The sequence below is a fragment of the Falco punctatus genome, assembly GCF_963210335.1.
Source record: "Falco punctatus genome assembly, chromosome: 3".
Lineage (NCBI taxonomy): Eukaryota > Metazoa > Chordata > Aves > Falconiformes > Falconidae > Falco > Falco punctatus.
This window is the reverse complement of record NC_137582.1, coordinates 1,866,141-1,889,805: the sequence shown is the minus strand read 5'-3', so window position 1 is coordinate 1,889,805 and position 23,665 is coordinate 1,866,141. Positions and strand designations below refer to the sequence as shown.

The window sequence follows — 23,665 nt, the reverse complement described above, 5'->3', positions numbered from 1 at the left end:
GTAATAAATACCATAATGAAAATAATAACTAATAATGATGATAGAATTCATTATTTGCAGAAGACACAAAACATACAAAGTGTAAAACATAAAGAATCAAAAGTGAAGGCTTGAGCGTACCCCAAGACATTTCATAAGCTGAAAAATGAAGGCTTGAACATAGCCCAAGACATTTCATAGGCTGGGACATAATTGCTCTTGATTTCTTTGTATTGGCTTTTTATCTCAAAGAAGCCAGACTACAAATTGCCAAGTAATTTATCATAAGCCATTAGTATGTGGTTTCCCTCCCTTCCTCCACCTCCTCAAGCCCTCCTCCTTTGCCTTTGGATTCTTTCCTTTCGATATCTGTAAGTTTCCACAGTTTGGAAAGGCCAAAGAATTGCAGAGCACAAGCCTTTTACACTCTGCAGCCAGCTGGCCTCCTCACTATTTATACACCACGGTTGCACTCCGGGAACTCGTCATCTTTGGTGTTAGACAAACCCCTTTAAGAAGGTGCTCCTGCCTTATAAGATTTGCACTGAATAGATAATGCATCTAAGAGAAAGAGGATAAATGGCAGTGACTCATCCCGAGTCAGCAAGCAGGCAAAGGGCAGGCCTGGGAAGGAATTTATGTCTCAGTGATGCCTTAGTCACTGTTTTTCCCATGAGCTACTGTCCTTTTTCAGCACAAAGAACATTGTGGCTGAGAAACGGGGTGTTCCTCTAACCCCTCAGTAGCCAGCCAGTCCATAAAGGACCACTGGGGTCACCCAGGGTAGCTTAATAATCTTTCAATGTACCTGTATCCCTGGGGAGCACAACTGCATTTTTAAGCTGATGGTCAGATCTAGGTTTCCTGGGATTTTTGCCAGGAAGGGAAAGATTTCAGCGTCTCTTCTTTCCCCACCCTAGTTGACTCCATTGCTACCCCTCCATCACAGCACTTAAACCTTGAGCACTGTGGATACTGGGGCCCTGGCGCTCCCCACCCTTTGATCCTGATGGCTGGTTGTGGGCAGCTGGAGACAGCTTGCAATGCTGGCAGCATCAGAGTAGACGTTTTTCATCCTCCTAGTGATAGGGATGGAGGTGAGGAGTTCAGCACTCTCCCTTACCTCCACTGACACCAGCGCTGTGTCAGCCCTGATGGTGTATTAGCGCAATCTTTTAAAAGCACTTCATCTTTTTACTGTGGTGTGCACTCCCTGAAGGCCATGGACAAATGTTAAAGTCTGGAAGTGTGTGTGATGTCATGGAAGAAATATGAAAGAGCAGCTGAACTGCTAGCTGCTACAAGGGCAAATTTTGGTTAATGTTTCCTATTAACTCCTAGCTCCTTCTGTCATCCTGCTCTCATGGTAGGGAGAGACTAAAGGAAATAGCTCTCTCATCTTCTGCTTGAAATTACCATTTGCCAAGGATTTACTAGAGGTCTAATTAAAACAGAATAAATGTATTTTGCATTTCTCACCCAAGAGGGTAGTTTAGATCATCATCAGTGGAATGAATACAGCATGTTTCTGACTGAATTTCCAGTGCTAATGAAAAGGGATACTCTGAATAATGAAGACAAATATACTTCAAATGAAGAATTAACACTGCTTATAATGGCACAAATATGAAAATTCACATTCTTAGAACAAATGCTTTGATACTATTAGGCACTTACGTGTCTAATTCTCTATTAGAATCTACAGCTGGAATAGACAAATATTTATGCTGATATTTAGTACTTAATACTAATGTGGCTGTAATTTATATTCCCCCCTAATCACGTCAGAATGCCACTTTGTGTGCTTAGTGCTGTGCCATTTCCACTTTTGATTTTAACGTCCCTGAAGCAACTCTTCGTGGGGAAACCTGTTTTTCCAGCCAAAGGACAACCATTCTCAAATCTCTTTGGTGCCCTCTGAAATACAAATAATAACACTAATAGTGCCCAGAAGCTTCTGCATTGAACAATATACAACTAGACTGTGAGAAATGTTTTCTTCGCAGGAGACCTTGTGTTCTTAAACAAGAAGCATCAAGTGATTTTTGCAAGCAAGCAGTTACAGAGGCAAAACATAGCTAGCCAAGATACATGGTTATGAAGGCAGTCTATAAAGGTGAGTTGCAAGAATGTCTTTTTTTAAAGACAGAAGCAAACAAAAAAAAATGTTCATGAGATCACAGGCCTTACTAAGCAACAGTCTCACTTGCCTCTGCTCCAGGATCACTCAGAACTGCATGTCCTGCTGACAGGTTCTGCGCTGAATTAGCCCCCCCAAACAGATGCAGGTTGACATCTGCAGAGGTCCTCAAAGTTGGATGAGATGTTGAACCAGGTTGCTCTCTGTCCCATACTCTTTTCTTGGAGGTCCCACAGCCTCCCCTAGATCAAGCACTTGGAAGCACATCCTTGGCACCCTCGGCTCATTCTCCCTGCTCCTAGGCAGACCAAACAGGCAAGTAAAGAACATGCTTCCAGTAACATAGAACCATAGAATCACAGAACGGTGTGGGTTGGAGGGGACCTTAAAGATCATCTGGTTCCAGCCCCCTTACCATGGGCAGGGACACCTTCCACTAGGACCAGGTTGCTCAAACCTCTTGTCTCATCCCCTCCTAAGGGATGCCTGAGCCTGGCTGCATAAAGCTTTCTCACAAAACTAAACTGAAACCCAGTTTCAAAACTTAACCTGTGTTCCTGAAGGCTTTGTTAGAAGAGTGGTGCTGACTGGTGAAGTTTGCAGTTGGTGGAGGGTTAGGACTGAGATCAGAAACCTGTTGTAAAATCTAGGATATATTTTCTTGCTAGGTCTTACTTTTGTATGGTATCTGCTGTCACTGTTTTGCAGTGAAATTGCAGTAGTGGTGGACTGCCAGCTGGCTGGAGTGTGACCTGTTCAAATCTTATTTTGTTGATATAAGTGACTTGAGTAGGACATGGAGGTACAGAAATCTTTCAGTAGCTTTTTGGCTTACAGCTGCATTTAACGATGATCCACCATGATGGACTCTATACCATAATTTGTCTTAATCCCTCAGTCTACTTTTTAGAAACAAAGACAGCAACCAGATTTACAGAACGATTATGTCATCCTACAGAAGACAATATTTTAACTATTGCTATTAATACCTTAAATGTATTATTCAAGGCTTGCCCCATCCTTGCCTTACAAACTGTAGCTGTCTGCCAGACTAACTCCATGTCCTCCCATTTAATAAAATGTTGTAATAGTTTCTCCAAGTACTTTTTTTTTTTAAGATTTTCACTGTAGCATCGCTGTTTGCTCATGAGAAAAGTAATCAGTGGTATCTTGGTTCCTTGTGATAATGAAGAAATTGGCTTACACAGTGAATAGCTGTTCCTTTGCCATCGAGTTTATGTTAACATTTACAGCATCAATTAAACAACTTTTGAGGATCTAATATGTGACAATAACTGGAGGGGCTGAAATGATTGCAAAGGTTAGGTCATGGTGATCAAGCTTCCAAATGCATTTTACAGACTGCTGATGTGAAGTCTGCAGGTTATTTCTTCCTTCAGGTGTCAGAACTCATTTAGGTTTTAGACGTTGCCATAAAAGGCAATCAGATCTTCCTTTCCAATCTCCAAAATAATTTTAACACGCGTAATATCAACAGAGTCACATCATTTAAAGCCTTTTCCTACCACCGTACAGCTGCTCAGGCAGTTAATTACAATATGTTCCCAGGATGAGAGGCTGAATAGGCAGTCACATTTCTGTGCTTCATGAAAATGAACTTAGCAAAATTAGGCTGATAGAATAATGGGGATACCTTGTGCAATTTCTACTATTCCCAGCAACAAGGCTCATGCTAGATATAGCTCTCTTTGTGTAAATTATAAACCTTGTATTTGTTGACCAGGAATAAGTAATAGGCGCAAGCTTTCGTCTTACATCAAGCCACTAAACCACATTATTTTAAAGCCTTATAAATTAATGTATCATCTACTCATGGGAAATAACTGTATATCTACTATTGAGCTTACCTTTTAGTGCTGAGGAGAGACAGGAATTTGAAATATTTTCCTTAGGAAAGCACTGGAAATGAGCCGCTCCATGAGAACAGGTGCCTGACATGAAATACGTTGGGTTTGCACCTTCATCATTTTGAACAGAAATATTCTTTCTAAGTTTATGCAGCTCTTCTCTCTCACCTTCAAGAGTTATTAAGACTGGAAATTCAAATTATTTTAATAGTGTTGATTTGTCCATTGCAGATTCATTTGCAGTGGGTCAGGGCCCCAAAGGTGGAAATCGTCTCATCTGTCTTTCTCTCTGAACAACTGTCATGTAGTCTCTAGCTACAATCAGTGTAAAATAACTAGGGGAACAAAATGCCCTTCAGGGAAATCTGTCTTAGAGGGGGAAAAACCTTTAATTACGGAAAGAGCTCTAAAACCAGCTTGAGACAAATGAGCTGAATGTGAGGCATCTGATGTCAGAAAGGGCAAATTCAGGCCAGAGAGGCCCACTTTTTGAACTCATCCATTAATAAGGGTCACTTGATTAACAGAAAGATGTCAGATTCAGATACAATAATTTATTTTTGGTTGCTGGGGTTTTTTTGTTGTGGTGGTGCTTTGTGTTGGTTGGTTTGTTGTTGGTTTTTTTTTTTCAGGCTGTACTTCTTACTGTCTGCTTTTCCTTTCAATGATAACAGATGAGGGACTTGGACATTCCCTAGCATTCTCCTCTTGGCTTAGGACAGAGCAGAATGAATATAGGAGTGCAGGTGAAGCTTTACCAAGCCCGTGTAGCTATTTCTTTGAGCGGACAATGAGAGGCCAGTGTGTGCAGCTCCCATGTATGAGGTTAAGAAAAAAAAAGTGTCATGACCTGTTTCAGAAGCTGGTTTGGGTCCTCATCTCTAGGACACCTGCAACAAGCTGGGTTGAATCTAAATTGGAGACTTCCAAGACCCAAACGCTGAATGATGTTATTAAGCCTGAACTTCACGTGACTCTTTCATCGGTGGGTGTAGCCCACTGGGCATGGCAGGGCAGTCCCTTTGCAGAGGGACCATCTGAGACGTACTCTGCTGCATGCTTCAAACACTGCACCTGCAATTTAGGAGTTTCATGGTTAAATGCTGTCAGAAATAAGCCTTCAGTATCTGTTCCTTTACTAAACACACTGCAATGAAAATGACAAGTAGTGTGAGGCTATTACTTTTAAATGGCCATGGAGGGAAGTAGGTGTCTCTTTCTTTGCTGTTAGCAGGAGCTGTGTTTTAAATGTAAGTGAGTGAAGCAGTTGCTGAGAAAAGTAAGACATTATTCCTCACACCATCCATCACAAATATTATGTATGTTATTTGGATAAAAAGGAAGGATTTTCATTTTTTAAAATGCTTATTGTTCTATAGCAGTGGGGTGTGTGTTTTTATGAATTATCATATGTGTAATTCCAGTGTGTGCCATTTTATTGTATTCAGAATTGCTGAAAATAATTAGCTACAGTACCTATTTCCCTTCTGGAGCTTAAGAAGCAGGTTAAGAGCAATGGTGTTATTAAGAATAATTTCAGAGCAGTAAATACAGCTATCTGATCATCTATAATGGCAGGTTAGACATCCACATTTGACTGAAATAAAGAAATATATCACTGCACATTCTATTTCAGTGAAAATATACATACATCTATCCTGTGTGAAATAAATGTGCAACATTTTTTTCCCAACACATAATTCCTTCAGTGATCAGCTCCTAACCTTCACTCTTGCCTCCAACGTATTAAACCCAAAGCACTAGCTAAAATACTACATCTATTCTGTTGTGCATCTTGATGTACTAAAACATTGGAATACTTTAAATATATTTTATATAGATACAAAACCACTCTGGATTAAAGCCTATGTGCTGGAGGACAATGAGGCTCTCACCACTGATGGTTCAGTTCTTAAACTGATAATGTCCTGGAGATCTTGTTGACATTCAGGACTGGGTCCACACCAAAAATACAAGTCGGGAGTTGTGGAGCTGTGTTAGCGGATGGGACTGTTGCTCTCAGCTCTGGAGCATGCAGCGTTCATGCCCCCTGACAGCAAAGCATGTGAAGGTCAACATTTAACTCACTCTCAGCTCTTGAGATATTTAGCATTCACCTAATGCCTTTCTGACAGAAAACCTTCTGGGACAGATGTGGCCAATACTTCTCATGCAGTGTAGGCATAACCATTTACATTCTGCTTGGCACATACTATTTATACTTCATATTTTCAGTTTGTGAAGTCTGCAAGATTTAACAGCTTTTATGATGCTCCATTTAGAGATGAGACCAGTAATACAGAGAGGCGGCTGAGGCCAAGCTTGTCACAAATTTTGTGAATTTTTATTGTCTTCGGAGAATCTGTGACACAGGCTGGCTGTGACCATAATCTGGGCTCTGTGTGTTCAGTGCCGTGTACTGGTCTGCATCTCCTGGGGCAGGCACTGCGAGCTGGAGCTCGCCCCTGTGGAAGGAGAGCTGGGTGGCCTGGCCCTGCAAACCACAGCTGGTTTTGCTAAGGTATTTAAGTGGATTACTTTTGTTAGTGTATTTTAATAGATTAATGCACTTTTAAAAGGAAAGCGACACTATCAATCAGGTTAAATAGTTTGACTTCTGCAGTGAACACTGGTGTTAGATGAAACTCCGTGGTGCTGGTGTCCTGTTTCCAGGTGAGATCACCTCTCTGCTGGCTTTCACTAGTCATCTCCCATCCGCCCACATGTTGGTTTTGACTCAGCAAGGCTCATGGTGAGTTGCTCTTTCCTGATCCATTCCCAAGGTATGACTTGTGTTAGATGTGTTTTCTCATGTGGGCTTGACTTATTAAGTGGAGCAGTTGACTATGTGACTGATCTGGCTCATCAGTATCTGGTATTTCATTGGCCTGGATATGGTTTACAAACTCTGTCAGGGTCAGTGCAGATGCACTTACTGAAGAACCTTATCAGAAAGATACCAGGTGGCTGAAAAAGGTGTCTTCTGGGGATCAGGTAGCCCATTATAAAAGTTTTTAAATATGTTCATAATTTCTACTTACTCTTATAACAATCATATGACAGTAAGTTATAACTTTAAGGACCTACACTGCACAGGGTATGGAGTGAAAAAGGTGAACAGCTTAGGCTTGCTGCTGCTGTAAGTAGACTTCACCCTCCCAAGTGACACTTAACACTCTCTCCATTTACAAATAGACCAAGGCTGTTCATTCATATCTCTATGGCTTTTCTAAGCTTGGAAAATCTTTGGATATTCTTTCCATCTGTCAAGGAAGAGACATGTCTTATTCAGAAAACCAGCATCAGCCACAGCTTTCCAGTGAGCTTTTGGGTTTTTTTTCCCTTCTTTAACACTTCCAATGCTGTATCACCAAATGTGATAAATAGTAAATGTGATATGAGAAGACATTTAGCACAGAGAACATTAGCATCACTGCTGCTCCTAGTTTAAAAAAAAAAAAAAAAGACAAAAAAACCCAATAAAACCCCTACCCTTCAAAGTTAGAGCTGTTTTCTTATGTAATTAAACCAACCAGCTCATTAGCATTAACCATGCTACACATTCTAATGACCCAATTTATTTTAAACTACAGATCCAAGAAGATCTGATAAGGCCACAGTATCCTAATTCTAAAATAATTCTAAATTTAAAGCACCCCTCTAGGCATTGGCTGCCACATCAAACCATGTCCCATTACAACTGGACTTACTCAGCAGCCCAGTCCAGTTCACCATGAAGGAACTGAGAGAATACTTGCAAGCTTTTGACTCTTTATGTTCTTTATGGGAATTTGCTGAATTTAAATGTATCTGAGGACTAAAAAGCAAAACTATTATGGAAAATGAACTCTTTCCTTCCTTTATGTTACAAATTCTTCTCTCTCCCAAGGGCAGCATCTGGCAGATAATACGATATACCATGCTGGAGTGCAGCTTATACGTATTTAAGAAGCAAGCTATAATTACAAAGGCAAAGCTTAGAGGCTGGTTTCTTTTGACACAGCATTTTAGCCCTGAACACGAGCCAGATTTCTTGGCCCTCCTTGGCTTTAGCACTTCAGATAAGGAAACACAGAGATATTCCCAGTAGTTTTGTAACGCACAGAAAGTGCCCACGCTTACATGATGGTAACTACCTCAAAGCAATGAACTGCCTGTGCCCTGAGCCCCCAGGATCCAGCCCAGGTGCTGTGCAAAAGCTGTGTGACTCCATCAACACGATGCTGGGCCTGATCTCTTTCTCATTTGTGCCACCCTAACACAGCCAAGGGGGTCTGGCCAGCTCAAGGCACAGGCAGAGTATGTTCACGTCTTCACACAGCATGTAGTGTAGCCATACACTGACTGGCGTCACTGCCCGCCACACTGGGGTCTCCCCTTCCAGACAATTTCAGTGCTTGTCAGTGATCCTTGTTAGGAGAGGATTTGAAGTTTAAATCCAATAAACTCAAATTATCTTCCAAGAGGAAGGTCATTTGCTGTGATCAGATGAGATAGCAGACACTTGCCTTTCGGAAGTCCATTAAATGAAAAAAATAAACCTCTCATTAGCAAGGAATTTAGCTCAAGACACTAAGAATCAACACCCTAGTATTGATTCTGGACACAGGAGACAGATTAATTTAGATGTTTACTGTATCTAATCTTCCATTATGTGGATCTGGATGTTTCATAGGCCAATTTACCTGAGGTATGGACAGATCAAGCAGTAGAGATGCAAAGTATATATAACTTCTATGCAAGAGCATCAGAACATGACATTAATCTCCTTTCTAATTTCCTACGCTCCCATTTTTGTCCTACAAGGTGACATCCCTCACAGCAACCGGGTGATTTATATTGTGGAGGGTAATTATTCTTAACTATCTTTAATATTGGTGCAATAGCTCATCCATCTTAAAGCAAATGATATATGCCAGATTATTTATTCAGGACAGGCACTGAATCATTAAAAAACCAGTCTTATTCCTGAATAAATATAGCATATCTGTATCTCTCTGGTATTAAGTAAATTGCATGTGTTCACTATGAATATATACAACCCTCCCCAAATAAACGGACTTTAAAATCTTATGGTGAAATACCTCTCTGAAAAAGAATACCAATTTGAAAAATAAAACAAAAGGGTACTTAGCCTCTTATTTCCACAATATAAAAATTGATATAAGTACCATCACATGATGTCAGAAAATCAGAACCAACAAAATAATCATTTGTAGTCTATTCTAGTCTAACAATGTCAAGGATTTTTATGTGGTCTGCATGAAGGGCAGCATTATGGTTTATCCTTATCCATGTCTTAACATCTTTAGGTGTAATTAACTTCCTCATTAACACTGTGTTCCTGATAGACTTGAAACTTTGTTATTTCTCCCCAATTGATAAAGGCTGTCAGCTGGAATTGCCTGAAGTTTCTGATTGCTGATGTCTGGGAAAGAATGAGGTTGGGCTCTTTGACTATGGTCTGGTGGCCAGAAGTTCTGTAGGATCTGTCTGTGTTGGCTGCTTTCCACTGGCAAAGAACGTAGCAAAATCTAACCTCCCAGGGCTGCACACGCTATACGCATAGGAGAGGGGAGGGACGATGGGAAGTGTACAATTTCTGGGCTTTAAATTGACAAGTGCTCTCTTTTAGTGACCAGAAACACCCTGCAACACAGGGACATGAGAGGGGATTCCAGTGAAAGGCATGGGGTGGTGGGAAGAAGAAACTTTCTCTCAGTTCAACGTTGAGCTACTCTTTAATGCCGGTCGGGTAGCTCTTCTGAGGCCCACCCTAGGAGGGCTCATTCTGCACCATGCCTCCCTAACTGACTTTTGAGGATGCTGTGCAAGGCAGCATTAAAAAACCCAAAAGCCTTGTAAAGGCTGGATATGTGGTGCCTGCCGTTTCTTCCCCATCCCAGGCTGCTTGGTCATTCCCAAACAGCATTAGATTGCTCTGAAGCGATGTGGCAAATCCAAGTCTGGAGTTACCCGCCATTTCATTCTCTTCTAGATGTTTGCAGATAGTCTGATTATTTTTTATGCTGTTTTTCTTCCGACTGTTGTGTGGTTGTACCAAGGGTCCCCCACAGTGTAACAGCCTCTGTGCTTTGAATTCCTCCATAGTGGAGCAATGACAGCAGCTGTCATCACTGCTACCTTCAGGGCAGTCCTGACCATTTCCGCCCCCCCCCCCCCCCCCCCCCCTTTGATTCATTTATTCTCATGACAATATTGCTCTCCACCTCCTTTCCCTTCCTAGTAATTGCCTTCTGGTGGGTGAGCTGCCTTGTCTATTCCAAGCTTTCATTTTGCTAGGCCAACAAGCCAATTTTCTATACAGGTGGGAGAGTTAAATCTTGCCCACATCTACTAAAATCAGAGGTAAGACAGACGTAGGGAGAAAGTTCAGAACAGACCGAAGAATTCTGGCATAGCATTGGAAGACTGTCAAACACAAGCTGAAACATGCAGTTTTAAAAATGTTTAGTCTTGGTTTTCAGTTACAATGCTCATATTCAGTTGTCTGCCTCAAATTAAACATACATCCATTGAGAGGGGAGGGTCACACATTTGGCTGCCTCATGTTGAAATCTAGGAAAATAGAAACCAGCAGTCCTAGAAGTAAGGCAGCCTCAGCCTGGCCTGATCCAAAACTCATGGAGGTCAGTGAAGAGATTGTCAGTCTTCAGTGTGTTTTGAATCAGTTTTCCTTGAAAGCAGCCATCATCAGTCCCTGCTGTGAGGAAGACACAGTAAAAAACAAAGACAATTGTAATAAAATTCTAACCCTCTACCGAAAAATCCCCTGGTCTTTATTCAAGTGTCAAATGTAGAAAAACAAATCACTGCAAATTTTTCTTCCATGGGAATTACCCAAATATATTTTTGCTTTGAAAAGTTGGGGTTCATGTTTTGTGGCATCACTTTTCTTTCGTTTACAGGAATTGCCTTAAATATAGAATTCATGCCTGAAGACAGAAAAATCAATCAAAGTATAATAACTTATTCAATAGTATAGACTAGTGCTGCCAGTGAAAATTGATAAAGGAATAAGCAGAGTGCATTAGACCCTATCCTTTCCTGAATTACATGAATGCAGTTCTTGATGTAGCAAAGGCAGTTTTGATACTTCAGAATCTATACAAAAAGCACTGGCCCAAATCTCCTCCCATATTAATTTTATGCCAGGGCAATTTCATACATTTTAATGAGATCACTTTGCATGTACACCAGCGACAGAGACACAAGAAAAAGCTTCCACAAATTCTCTCTCTTTCTCTCTCTCCCTCTCTGTCTCTCATAAAGGAAAAAGCTATAATTTGGACATAGCAATTTTCAGAAACATGATTCTTTTCCTTTGTGAAAGGATGATCTACAATACCATAAATACAAATAATGGCCATTGAGCAAGGTTCATATATTATACTGTCAACAAAATACTGACCCGAAGACCAAAAAAATGAAAAACAACAACAACAAAAGCCCTAATAAAAATATGGAATATAACATAGGGCCAAATAAATTAACTTTTTGATATTAGAGCAGCCACCTAAAAGGAGTTTCATCATGAACTATTTAGCTTTCTTTTTTGTTGTTGTTGTAACTTTTATTTCTTTAACCTTCATTCAGTCTGCACCCTGAAGAAGGTCTCTGCTAATAAGGTTACTCATTCAGCCCTTCTCACCTCCTGTAATTTGCCTAAATTACGGAAGGCAAATTAAGCCAGCTCAAAACAATATTAACAGACTGGTGCTACCATCATAATTAAATCACAGCAGATGCAAAAGGACGATGGAGACTTGGTTGTAAATATATCAAGTGGTTTTGATGACAGTAATGCATTTTATTAGGGAAAACTATTATCATTTTTATGATCTAATGCATATTTAACCTTTTCTTGCCCTTCAGTCACCAGGTAGGACATAAGGTAAATTGGATTCCTGTATGTTAATGGCTTTTTTCCTAGTTAACTGATATTAATATTATATTCTACATTACTTAGTGGTTGCTCATGCACCTACACCAGGTGCTGTCAATAAGGGAGAATCACTTTTTTTGAGACATATTACTGTCCTACACTGTTATCTCAACAAAAGCCTTGTGCAGTGGGCTGGACGAAAGACAGACTGAGCTCTGCCTGTTCTTCCTCGGAGCAGCCACAAACTTCAGTGTCCTGAGCTGGACCCAGGCAGGAGCTGCTAGAGGAAACAGGACAGTGAGGAGTCAGGGCAGAATCTTCTCAGCTGCAGGGAGGTGTGAACCCGCATTTGCAGTCCCTGGGGGCACGCACTAATCGGTTATCAGCAGGCTTACTGACTCCTCTAGCCATAGAATCATGGAATGGTTTGGGTTGGAAGGGGCCCTGAAGATCATCTAGTTCCAGCCCCCTGCCATGGGCAGGGACACCTTCCACCAGCCCAGGTTGCTCCCAGCCCCGTCCAGCCTGGCCTTGAGCCCTGCCAGGGATGGGGCACCCACAGCTGCTCTGGGCAGCCTGTTCCAGTGCCTCACCACCCTCCTAGTGAAGAATTACTCCCTAATACCTAATCTAAATCTGTCCTTTTCAGTTTAAAGCCTTTTCTCTTTGTTCCATCACCACATGCCATTATAAAAAGTCCCTCTCCAGCTTTCTTGTAGCCCCCTTGAGGTACTGGGAGCTGCTCTAAGGTCTCCCTGGAGCCTTCCCTTCTCCAGGCTGAACAACCCCAGCTCTCCCAGTCTGTCTGCACAGGAGAGGGGCTCCAGCCCTTCCATCATCTTTGTGGCACTTCTCTGGACTCACTCCAACAGGCCCATGTCCTTATGTTGGGCGGCCCAGAGCTGAACACAGTACTGCAGGTGGGATCTCACCAGAGTGGAGTAAAGGGGGACAATCACCTCCCTTGACCTGCTGGTCACGCTCCTTTTCATGCAGTCCAGGTTGCAGTTGGGCAGCCCAGTATATGGTTGAAATAATATAAATGCATGCAAAGGATTTTTGACAAAAACAGTGTCATGGTTTAACCCCAACCAAGCACTGTAAGCGCTCTTTCTGAAATCTGTGCATGCTTTTCCTGCTTGCTCCCGAGCCCTGGATATGGAGATGAAGAAAAGGCTTTGTTCGCTGTCTGGGTGCCAGGTTGCAGAGTGATTACTTCTTAAAATGTAGCGAGGAAGCAATTAGCACTAAATCTGGCTCTCTGAGCTCATCCACAGATTAATTCTGTGCACACCTGTCTGCAATGAGGGGCTGCTCAAAGCCCCCCCCAACTTAAATCCTGATCTGGGAAGAAGAGACCTCCTCAGATGAGTATGGGGGGAGTAAACAGCCTGGTGGAGTGTGACCTGGCTGAAAAGGTGCTTTAGCTGCATGTAGGCACATTCCAGGGCAGAACTTCTGTGGATAAGGGATTGCATATAACCAGCACTTATGTATGCAATAAAGGAACTCACCTGGGGTCTGTGCCTTCATATACCACAAAGCACCACACAGCCACTCACTTAATCCTCCCATGTTGAGATGAGGGAGAGAATCAGAAGGGAGAAGGGTTGAGATAAACACAGTGTAATAGGTAAAGCAAGAGGCGTGTATGCAAGCAAAGCAAACAAGGAATTATTCCACGGCTTCCCACGGCAGGCAGGTGCTCAGCCATCCCCAGGAAAGCAGGGCTCCGTCATGCGTAATGGTTACTTGGGAAGACAAATGCCATCACTCCAAATGTACCCCCCCTTCCTTCTTCCCCCAGTTTATATGCTGATCATGACGCCATATGGTATGGGATATCCCTGTGGTCAGTTGGGGTCAGCTGTCCCAGCTGTGTCCCTTCCCAGCTTGTTGCCCACCCCCAGCCTGCTCACTGATGGGGCGGGGTGAGGACCAGAAAAGCCTTGGCTCTCTGTAAGCGCTGCTTACCGATAACAAAAACATCCCTGTATTATCAACACTGTTCTCAGCACAAATCCAAAGCCCTATACTAGGTACTATGAAGAAAATTAACTCCATCCCAGCCAAAACCAGTACATTCTCCACTCCTTATTTCATACCATCCATTTACATCATGCTCATATCCCACACTATCCAACACATTCTCATTACACACCCCCTCCTCTCCTTTGATATAACACACAGATATAATTCCCTTGTCCACAAAATGTCCATTGAGTTAATTTCGTCCATGACTTTGGCCTCCATCTGTTAAGGTGGTCACTCAGGGCAGGAGAGGTGGTGTGTGGTGTGGAGTTACTGGGCACCAAAGCCAGCTCAGGATGGGTCACTGCTGCCCTTGCACTGCTTCTTGTAAGGCTTCCTCCATTTGTTCAGGTAGTTCCTGCTATAGTAATTCCTACAACATGCAACTCAAATAATGTGTTACAACAATTTAAAGGTATATCCATTACAATCTCCATCCTTGGTCCCCTTGGGCCAGATTTTAGTGTTTAACATTGCAATGAACTCTTCTCCTTGCCCTTGCGCTGGCTTAAACTTGTCCACAGGCTGCAGTCCCTTAGGGGTGTACCTGCTCCAAGTGGAGCCTTACCTATAAGACACAACTTCTGCAGGGGCGTATCTGCTGCAGCACAGACTTACTCACAGACACAGTTACTCAGAAGTGCGCCTGTTCCACCATGGTCTTCTCCATGGGCCACAATGCCTTCACAGGTATACCCGCTCCAGCATGGCATTACACATGCCACAGTCCCTTCACAAGCAAACCTGCTTCAGCGCAGCCTTACCCATGGCTGCAGTCCCTCCGGGGCTCTACCTGCTCTGTCATGGGCTCATCTGTGGCCACATGCTTTGAGGAGCTCCATCATGCACAGCCACTGATGCTTCAAGGTATACCTGCTGCAGCCTGGACTTACCCACAGCCACAGATGCTTTGAGGTTACTTTCTCCAGCGTGGACTTGTCCTTGGGCCACAGTCCCTTCAGAGGCACACCTGCTGCAGCACAGACATAACCATGGCCAACAGACGTTTTGAGATGTACTTGCTCTGGTGTGGACTTATCCACAGCCACAGATGCTTTGCAGGGTCCTGCTCCTGTGTGGACTCATCCACAGGCCACAGTCCCTTCGACTTAAGTTCACACTGGAGTTCCAGCCTGTCCAGTACAGCAGCACAGCAGCAGTAGCGGTGATGCCCTGGCCAGCTGCTGACCGCGGCGCATCGCCTTTGCTGTTACCAAAATGTTCCTGGGCACAGCACAGCAAGATGGTAAGCAGTATAGCAAGCAGCGAAAGCTAAAAAGGAGCACTTTTTTGTGGTGGGGCAAGCGAGCCCCATGGCAAGCCCAGGAGCCTGCCTTTTAATAGCAAACCAGCAATAACTATATATTATATATATATATATATAAAATAAGCTATAAATTCAATCTAGCGCATTCCAATAAAACCTGTCATTATCTTGAACCCTTTGAGCCCCATGTTGGGTGCCAGAAAGGACTGTCATGGTTTAACCCCAGCTGGTAACTAAGCCCCACACAGCTGCTTGCTCACTCCCTTGCCCTCCCCAGTGAGATGGGGAGGGGGGAAGAACCTGAAGGATAAAAGGTGTGTTGTTGGAGTTGAACATCAAGGAGAAAGGGATGTGCTGCCTCAAAAACTCAAATGTCATCATAGTTTCACATGATGTCCTATGCAAATGGGGTTAATGGCACCTTAGGATGCATGCACTTGGACACCTCAAATCCCCAAGTCAAAGAGAAGGTCAGTACTTGGTGACACCTTAGTGTCCTCCTCTTTTGGGCTCTGCTCCAAGGCATCCTCCTCTCACCCTGCTTGCAGGGCAGGTGCCTCAGGGCTAGGACTGGACTTGAGCACTGCTGAGCTCCAAATTCTGACCAGGAGAGAGTACGCAGTGTGGTGTTTATACTTGCAACATGCTATAGGGTTCTCACACATAGCCCACCTCTTTGGCTATTTATCAGGCCACCAGTGTGGGTGGCCAACCTTGGAGGCATTGATGCTTTTCTCATTCCTACAGGACTCTGGGGTGTACTTAATTCTGATATCCTTCATTTGATTTTAGCTTGTTGGCTTTCTGTGCTACCCAGTCTACACATCTCCGCTTGTTTACACTTGAGAAAGAAAATCAGCTCAGAAAAAACAAGGCTCTTTTCCTTAGCCTGGAGCATCAATCAAACCAAGCAAGGGGAAATGAAGTGGAAATGGAGTGTGACATCTGGGGAAAAGCCTTCCTTTGATCTTTCTTGATGTTGTTGGTTACAGCTAAAGGGGAAAACACAATTCCTGCATTACTCTTGGGTATGTGAAGTAATTGTTTTGGATGAGGGTAGTGGTTGAATGTCTACATTCTGCAGCCGACACTGGGGAACAGTGCTGTGATCTTAATAGTACAAAGCACAGAGGACAGCTTATCTGATGGGAAAACCTAATTAATAGACTTGTGTTCATACAGGCCTAATATTACTTGTAAATTGTCGAACAACTGTTCATTACGTCAGAGAGGATGCAAGATAAAGACATGATTGGAATAGTGTAGACACCTTCCATTGCACTCCTTCCCCTATAACAATGCTGCGTGTGCCTGCTAACTTGTCTGTGTATCGTATCTGTTTACTGGATTAAATATAAAATACCTAAATTTTACCCTGCTAATTAGCCCTTTAGTCTTATCCATAGAGAAAGATACCCCTACTGTCTCCTCAGGTTTGATCTGCTGAAATGAACATCTGGATGGCTTGTGGGTGTAGAACAGGTGCATAAAGACAGTGCGCTTTTTGTCATCATAACTTTTCCCGGCACCGGGCAATAGTAACTTCAATCAGAAGATATTTCTCATAATCAGAATGAACAAAAGAAGATGTTGCAATCATAGATGACATCTGAACTCTCAGTTCAGCAATTATTAACTTCAGTGACCTACAAAGCATTTTTTTTTCTTTTCCTTTTAATACCAAACAAAGCAAGTTTTCCCCAGAAAAAATTATGGCTTTGCCAGTCTTAACTAGGGGTTTACACAGATCAAGCCAACATCTGGCAGGTTGTCCTTTCTAAACCCTTTACAGCCGAATCCTTTTTCTCCACTTAGTCAGAAAATTTAGATGCATCCATGCCTTGGATGCTCTTTTCAGACATGTATTGAAGCATTCAACCTTCCAGTGTGTGACGATCTGTGCTATAGGGGTCTGGGGTTTCTTATATGACAATTAGAAAACCACAGCAGAAGGCAGCTACGTGTGTCTGGAGGAGCATATTATACCTTGCAGAGTGTGTTACACTAAGGACCATCACTGATCTCAGTTTCCATAGTATCTTGGCTGTCTAGAAGACCCCATCCCTTCTTAACATACGATGATCTGAAACCAGTTAACTTACACTACTTTCTGCTTAGGTGGCCACTTTCTGCTTGACACCCTGTGGAAACTGCTGTTAGCGCAGGACATCATAGTAGTCCCTACAGTGAGGTGGGCTACCTTGGTACCCTCAGACCTATTCCAGTCTCTCTGACTCCTACATTTTGGTCCTCGTCATCAAGGAACACAGCAGCTTAGCATAAGCCTTTCTGAGTGGTGCCCTTACAGTTTTAAATCATTCCCATTCTAGAAATGTGACGAATGGTTCTGCCTCTCAGGCATCACAGAGTTAGCCCAAAAAGCAGCTAATTCCCCCAAGACTCCAGAGGACGTTTCCAACACCTGTTTCTTCTGTTCTTCCATTTTCATAACACTTTATAAGAACAACAGACATTAAAAACATGCAAACATAGAACTGAGACCCTTACACTGACCTCCTTTGGAAACCAAGAGGAAAATGAGCCACGTCTGACAAAGACACATCAGTGCCAGGAGGCGAGGGGGTGCTCAGCGATATGGTGGGGCAGGCAGAATAAGACACCTCTGCAGAAGAGAATAAAAGCAAAATTCCATTAGCAATTCCCTGTTATGGTTTTAAGTAATTAAACCAGAAAAGGTTTCAGCCCTAGCAGCTTGTAAGGTTCTCTTCTTTCTTCATGAGCTTTGCAAGTCTCCTGGTTAAACAGGCAAAGCCTGGTGACTGCTCAGTCCCAGTTAGTGGCTTCTAATGCTGCCGCACACTACCTCATTCTACCTAGGTGTCCCACTGTCCATTTATCTACAAGCTGCTCTGTGAAGCGTATTAACTATTCTAAACAGCCTGGGTTAATATAGAACAGAAATTCACATAGAGAATACTTTTTTTTTCATTACATGTGCAATAACATCTCTAGTGAGTTTCTTTTTCTGTGGCTTAAGCATTATAAATGAAAAGAAACCCGAATAACAGAGTACTGTGGGAACATTGCAAGTGTCTGCCTCCAATCTTGTTGGTCTGACAGACACTGAAGTAAACAGTTCAAAAAGGTTTGTTTTTTGGTTTTTGTGGGGTTTTTTTGGTTGGGGGTTTTTGTGTGTGGTACAGCAGCAAGAATGGGATATTGTTTAACCCCTGTTCTGAACAATCCAGAATTCAAGGAGCATTATATCTAGATCCAAAGATCATGATTTATGTCACTAACAAATGAACAGTTAAAACCAGTCATCTAGTTTTGAACTTTGTGTTTGGACAACTTGCAATGGTCCACATCAAACCCATGTAGTAGAAGGCCTTTCAACTCTGTCTCAGGTCTCTTCTACTCCCAGATGAGGGACTTTTTGTTACCGAATTAAAGCAAAATTCACTACCCACTAGAGTACCCCCCAAAAATGAGAAATAAAGTGATTATTACTATTTTTTCTACAATAGGAAATAGCTTCTGTTTTAAATATTTCCCAGGAAGGACATTTTTTTCTGGGTCCCTCAAATAAAGCCAACAATTCCAGAGAGAGTGGCAGTACTTATATTTATTATCTGACAAAACTTATGTAGCAAAAGATTATATCTGTATTTTTGGCCATTTTGTAGGAGTTGATGCCATCAGAAATGAAATAACCAACTTCTGAGAATGCTTCCTTTTGGTTTATTGCCTCATTTTGTTTTATGAATGCAGTCTCCATAGCCTTTTGCTTTTATATTGGCTTTCCATGCTGCTGTGCCTGCTACTCCAGCTAGCTGTGTCATCACTTACACTAGAAAACCCAGGGGCTCTATCTGGACATGAAAATAACCTCATATGAAATCTGTGAACCTCCACAAAACGAATTTGAAACAACAACAATAATAAAAAGCCTCATACATTTAGAAACAAATCAGTTTGTCCTTTCTGTAGTGTAAAAAAGAGAAATCTTAAAAATGAGAGGATAAAAGTCTACCTTTGTCTCATTTGCAAGCCCTCTCTGTAACTAGTCAAAGGAGCAAATTTCTCCAGCAGAGAAAGCCCATAGGAGACACCTCATGTGCAAGGTTCTGCTCCAACCAGAACTACCCCTTCAGTGGAAAGAGGACACTGCAAGAGAAAAGAGCTGGGCCTCTCATGCCAGTTCCTCTTCAACATATAATCTCACAGGCCAAGGGGGGATGAATACACATGGGGTGGGGAGGAAAGAAGAGAGATGAAGGAGAAAAATGTGATTTTCCCTGAATAAAATGCATAAAATTCCTCCCAAGAGCACAAATCTCTATCAGATCTTTCCTGAACCTCATTTGATTCCCAGCAGTCCTCCATGCCTTTTCCTCTGGAGGCCCCGCACGTACACACATATTCCAGTTTTCATTTGCTGTGTCTGTGCCTTCTATTTTTCAAAGCTAATAGACAAGTCTGATGTTTTCTGCTATTTTATATTCTGGGGAAGTTTTCCAGCAAAAACCTTGTGAAAAATTGCATTATGCAGCTTTAACTCACTCGCTGCAGGTTGCCCCATGGAATTGGAGCCCTGTGATTTTCTTCATTTGCCCAAGCAGAATATGCTCCGTGTGAGGCAGGGATGTCAAATGCACTCAGAGAAAAAGGACAATTACAACTTTTAGCCATGGTCTGTAGCCTTCGTCTTTAAAGTTTGAGACTCATATTACACTCAATAAACAGCCTCTCTTTAAACTAAATATAGACCACTTGCTCATGCAAATTACATCATACCGAGTGGAGCATACCATTACAGCAATTGCATTTACAAATGATGCGGGCATGCCTAAGCCTTTTGGGAAAAGTTTTTTTCCTCCACCTACATTAATCTTGAGATTCAAGGCTCCATTGAGATGAAGGACTTGTTCACACTTCAGGCTCCCTGAGACAGCCCTCCATCAATTCAGGTTGGAAAGCTGCCCTGGGAAGCAGGAGGAGGAGTGGGCATTTGCCCATGATGCTCCAGACGGTGCTCCTGGTGTGGCCATTCACATCTGAGTGGCAAGTGAGTATAAAATGCCCTCAAATGAAATAGGAACATTTTACACCTCCTTTGTTCTGAAAGTAATTGCATAAGAATGATGACAGCATCAATATGGAGCTATACTTTTAAAAATAATAATAATAAAAAAGACTTGTTATTCTTAGGAAGGAGATGAGGAAGGAGGTGAATAAGGTTATACGGCAAGCTGACATTATGGCTTTCCCCACCACCTTTCTACTAATATTTATTTTTGAAAATTAAAAAAATATCTTTGCAAATGCCAATGGTTACATAGGAAAATTCACTTCATAAACCACTTCTCTGCCTCCAGATCTTTCTGGCATGAAAACCAGTGACCAGCTAGTAAAAAGGAAGACGGGGTTCAAGTTCAAAGGAGGAAAATACCACATCAGCAAAAAGGTGGTTTTGGCACCTAAGATATAATATATATATTATAAGATATAATAAGGTATATGGAATCTAGACATGATTTCAGCACTTAGACTCCATGGCTTATTCCAGAGCTTTGATGAAGATGTGATGGCCTGAAAAAGGCAGATCTAGGAAGACCTGTCTCATCTTAGAGATAAGACTGTAAGTCCAGTAAATGGTGTCTTAGATAAGAGAGAAACTTAGGAAAAAGGATACAGACAGTTGAATAACTTACACCAGACTGATATAACTGAACATATTTCAGACAGGGTCTGCCAAGTTCTTTTCAACAGAAAGATGGGCAGCTGGAACTCATAGGAATTTCCTTTCCCTCATGTGGAGAGCAAAACTTCTGAAAAAGGGGACTTGTCCACATCCACGCAGCTCTGCAGCCCCCTCTGCTCCTACTGCCCAGTCAAAGGGAGCACAGAGCACTTGCTAGGTAGAAGAAACCATTAGGAACCATTAAGGCTAAGAGCAAACTTGTGGATTATCAAAAGGATTAAATAAAAGCATGAGGGTTGTTGCAAGGAAACCCCACTACAACGTGGGTTGGATTAGGTGATCTCCAGAGGTCCCTTCCAACCCTGACCATTCTGTGGTTCTGAAAGCCAAATGACATCTTAAGCAGTCTGCAGCTTAATGGCACGTTCCCTGAGTGACGGGCGATGCTGATGGAACTTGGAGGAGGTAAGGACAGAAAGAAGAGATATTTGCAGTGAATAAATCTCTCCCTGGGCGGGCGGGGGGGGAGGGGGGGGGAGGGGAAGGTGAGCAAATCAGATCTATTATGAAGCACTGTGGCAGCAAACGCTCACAGGTGGTGGATGGAATAGTAAGCAGAGAGGAAAACCAACTCCCAGGTGGGTGCAATGAGCCCTGTGCTGGGCTGTCAGGGCAGCATCAGCCTGGCTGTGACATTATTAGCAACCACAAAGGATGAGGGAAGAGATTTGTCTTCTTCTGGGCTGGTGGGACCAGCCAGGGCACGAGGGATGAGATGTTTCTCAGCTGCAGTTAGCAGTGGGGATTTGCAGCTCTGCTGCTTATGACTGCTGCATAAAGTGTTGACAACCACTGCTGCAGCGGCATGGCAAATCAGCAGTAAGAGCTGTCAAGAGGACACCGTCAATCAGTTAAAGAAGCTGCAAAATTAGCTAGGACAGCGGCTGAACAAAGGTGGCACAGAGAACAAGAAGGGGGTTGTTTGGTCAAGTCAGTATGGGAAACCTGGGCTACAAACCCTGTGATTTCAGCCCCAGGAAGGGAAAGCCATAAATTTAAACATATTTGTATCTGCCTTCTCCTCCTAGTCCCCACACTTCCCTTTGCTCCCAATTGGCAGCACTGGCACATGGAGAAAATACCAGTACAGCCATGCTATGTCCATATCAAAGAGACCTTTGCCAGGGACTTCACAGGGGCAGAAGGGTCAAACCAAAGTTTCCCGTGTGCTGCCCACACAGCCAAGCCCAAGGCAGGGTCCTTCTGCTTCTCCGGCTGCGTAAGAATTGGCAAGGCACAGAAGGCAGGATGCCAACAGCAGGATGCCGTAGACCCTCTATGTGGGTGATCTTTAGGAGTGACTATATACAAGCATCAGGCAGAGATGAGCAGGAAGAATGAGCAGAGGACCTGCCACTGCATGTGGTATGATTTGGTCCCAGTGTAGAGAGGGAGGGATGGATTTGCTGATGTTGTAAAGAAATGTGACAAATGAATTTCAGCTGACTGGAGCCTTAGCAGAAAGCATGAGCGCAGCAGCAAACACACTGCCTAGCCTGATTAAACCAGAAAGCTCCAAGCTCTGGGGCATAGGTGCGCTGTAGCATCACTGTGCTCTATAGCTCTGGGACGACTTTTTGCTGGAGTTAGATGGATGCTCAGAAAGTGGGGAGTGGGCAGCTTTCAGCTCATCCCAGGCTAGCTCAGCTCCCAGAGAAGCTGCCCAGGGTGCAGCACTCCCGTGGCCTTGAAGGACCTGGGGACCAAGAGCACCTCACCAGCTGCCGGCAGCAGGTATTTGCAGGCAGTATCCTGGGGCTGCAAGGCTGCAATTCACTCAGGAGCTGGCACCCCAGGTGGGGCTCTCCCACAGTATGGTGAAACACATGAATACCCTGCATCAGACATGCTCTGAGCCCTCTAGACATTAATTTCTCTGCAAAGACCCACATATCCCCACCTCATAGTCCTTTTGTGCAGCCAGACCAGCAAAAAGAGTTTATAAATGCACCGGTTATAAACTCAAGTCAGACTGTGCCAGTACCCAGGCAGTTTCAGAGTGAGTTGTAGGCACGCAATATAAAGATTCAAATACACCATCTACTTTATTTCAAGCAAATCTTTCTCTCCAGGACATAAAACACTAAATAAAAGCTGCTGTAATGCCTGGGGTATTCAGTTTCTCCAATGGTATAAAGCAGACCAGCCTCTTAGGGATTTTTCTAATTGACAGAAGGTGATTAAACAGAGAGCGGTGAGAGAGGAAGTGCCCGAGGTGTTAAATACTTAAAGCTGGTTTGTGCCGTTGTGAGTAAATGGAATCAATGCTCTGTATCATTATTTAAACACTATAATTAAATTTGGAAATTCAGGTGCCTAATGTTCCCTCTGGCCCATAGCCAGAAAAAAATACGGTCAAAGGAGAAGGGGCCAATAAACCAGCAAGGCAGCTCAGGTGTGCTGGAGATCAGAGGAGAAATTAGTTCCAGGGTACTCATTGAAACTCCAAGAGGGACTCAGTCGACCTCAGGGAGCTGAGAGAGGTTTGCTTTCCTTTTGTGTTGGTTCGGAGAGAGGTTTTCTGGGACTCCATACCTCCGCCTTGGGTTGCTCCTCCACCACTTCTGTTGAAGTGTCCACAGTGCTACCTTGGGGGAGGTTCTGCGGTGGCATTTCCCTTGAAAGGCTGCTGTTCTCCATAGCATCAGCCAAAGCACAGCTACTTTAAAAACATCTTAAAACCGTCACAAGCAGAAGAGAGAGGGACCACTGTTTCTGATGGTGGAGCTCCCCTCCTAGAAGAAGGACC

General features: G+C 43.1%; 1 protein-coding gene across 5 annotated transcripts in view; it reads left to right on the top strand.

The window, feature by feature from the left end:
- ZFAT (zinc finger and AT-hook domain containing) overlaps nucleotides 1-23,665 on the top strand; it is a 279,097-nt gene that overhangs the window by 185,740 nt on the left and 69,692 nt on the right. The gene's annotated exons all lie outside the window — the stretch shown is intronic.